Consider the following 2,900-nt stretch of genomic DNA (forward strand, 5'->3'; position numbering starts at 1 on the left):
CTCCAGCCAACAACGTACGTGTGCATGACGTCATCGCGTCATAGCGGTGCCTGCTGCTCTGCGAGGGGGAGGGACTCAAACGCACCACGCGGTACGACCATGTAAACACTGGATAGTGTAATGTCAACATAGCGCAGAGATTGTGAATTAATGCAGAATCAGGTGGTGTTTGCGTCTTTGAAATAATCTGACACAGAAAACCTGTGACAGTAATATATTTTACTCATAATTAGAAAGACACCACCCTGTTTTAGAGTGTAACGCTACAATGAAGGGCAGTGAGATTTTTGTGTCTACTTTAAGAATTTTTTCATACTTTTGCATTGTTATGCTTCTGAATTTCATTACACAAAAATAAAAACACAACACAACAGGATCTTAAACAATTATGTATTGACTGATGGCTTACATATGCAAGTTCATTTCCAAGACGCTTGGCATACCTTAGTCCATTTTTATCATTTTATAGCCTGACGTGAGGCATTACAAAGTTATTGAGCCTGCAGGACACTTCTTTATTGGCTCACAGCTGACAAATTTCCTTTGTGACAAACCCCCAGTACCAGAGTTGCAAATATTGATTTTATCTTTTCAACTCTGAATGCAATCATTCAATTTTGCTGACCAGCTACTTCATTATTTAGTGACTAATGTCAGTTTTAAAATAAAAACCATCTAATTTGTAGAACGTTTGTAATAAAAAAAAAAATAAATAAAAAAAAAAAAATTACTTTTTTTCTGAACTGCTTTACAAAAAGCTCCACACTCCCCTCAGATCACACTTAACCAAAAGGCATTTCTCCATAAGGAAAATGCATGAGGCATATGATATGGCACAAAATAATTTTGATTGAATTCTTAACCTGGAAGTGAGGTTTATTAGGTCTTTCTAGGGTACCGGTGTGACTGGAATCATGAAGACTTTACAAGAGCCATATTTGTCAGCTGCACCATGCATGGACGGTACTGATGCAAAAGACCTTAAGTGCCGATTCAACATCCGTGTGCAAGAACAATAATCCAAAAAGAAGTCTTTCTCCCCATCATGTGACCAGAATGGATTGCATGCAAAACAATGAGATGAGCTTCACATGAGAAGATAATGGTCAAGGTTAATACATTTCTTTTTCTTTTTTTAAGACATATGTCCATGTTACCATGAAAGACAATGAAGTTTTCACATAAGAAATGTCACTTCTAATTATACAGTATATTATGCACAAAATATGGTGGTAAGAAAACCAGAGGAAAATCTTTTGTAGCTCAAAGAGAGAAAAAGAAAATAAAAACAGTGTTTCAAAGAGCAAGTCTTGTGATCTCAAGAAAAAGTAACCCATCAGCTTCTTCCTAGTACCGGTAATTATAATCCACACTGTACTTTGACACATCTGTGTAATGAATTACAAAACTGTAACAACTTTCCAATAAACCATCCTGTTATTTGAAAGCTGGAATTCCTGTATCCTGAATTAGTATACAGTATAACAGAGTCATTCTCTATGCCACATGCCTATCATAATCACCATTACTGATGAGAGCAACTGTTTCAATAAAGCTTTAAAAAGCAAGACTACCCTGAGAGAAGGTCTAAAACATGGGCAAGCTTACCAGACCGCAACTGGCTTGAATGGGTTTGGTTTATTAAATCTGTACACTCTATGTCAATATAATCAGCATGTTTTGTCCCAAGAATGTAAGATATTTTTTTAATAACTGTGTTAAATATATCTCTAGATATTACAATCCAAGTCCTCTGAACTATGTAGACATGTGCAAGTGTTTACTACCAACTTCAACAATACAGTAAAGGCAAAAGACTTGTGGACACTAAGTTAGGATAATGTTAATATTTGAAATTTTCTTGAGTCCTCACAATTATCAAAATCTAAGTGCTGTAAGTACTTCATACACGAGGTATTGATATCTAGTTAACTGTTCTGAGTATAAAATAGAGGCAAAATACATAAAGAACATCTTGCAAGCATGACAAAGAAACGTCTATAGACACAATACAAAAGTGGCCAAAGTTAATATGAGGGGATGTTCTTAATTATAGAGTACCTGTAGATTGAGTGTGTTCAGGTTGATGAGAGATCACACTATATGTATCGTGCTTTTAGGTACGCTGAGCTTTAACTCCCCAAGTAAATCAATGCAAAGGAGTGAGTGGCCTCGCTAAAGCACATTTTGATGCTCAGATGTTGTTTATTCTTGCAGCGATGAAAGACCCACTCTGAAAATGTGCACTCGGTCAGCTCTTACTTGTGAGGAAGATGGTTGTACATACATACACAAGCACAATTAGCTCATTGTTTGAATGTATTCTTCCAAAAAGACAGAGTTTCACCCTTAAACTTTCCACTTTGCTTCATGTTTGATCTTGAAGGAATCAACTCACATCAGAGGCATGACAGAGTAATTTCCCTTAAAATAGTCGAGGGTCGTGTTTATGTGTAAGAATGAAAAGCACGGTCATAGCATGATGATGATCAACATAATCTGAGGTAAACCAGGTGTCCTGTATCTTGGCCCATTACAGTTTGAAAACCAGTGCCTTAGAGGATCAGAGAGGTAAGTCTGAAAGAAATCATGTAAACTGTGCTCATGAGAAGTGAATGTTTCACTTACTACCAAAAGCACAAGGGCCCTAAACTGTAAACCTCAAGGATTATTTAAAAAAAAAAAAAAAAAAGTATTCCAGTATTAGGTTTAATATGACCTTTTTTCAGTTTTTTTTTTTCTTCAATATTTTTTTTCCTTTTGTTTTTGCTCAAGTATAATCACAGGTGACTAACTACAGAGGATAACAGGGTCAGGTGAGTACCATGCTACATTGGGTTTAGAGAAGGCTATTGCAGACAGTTCTACAACATGTACAACCACATTTTATACGTGATACA

The sequence above is a fragment of the Telmatherina bonti genome (genome assembly GCF_933228915.1).
Source record: "Telmatherina bonti genome assembly, chromosome: 13".
In the NCBI taxonomy this organism is placed as follows: Eukaryota; Metazoa; Chordata; class Actinopteri; order Atheriniformes; family Telmatherinidae; genus Telmatherina; species Telmatherina bonti.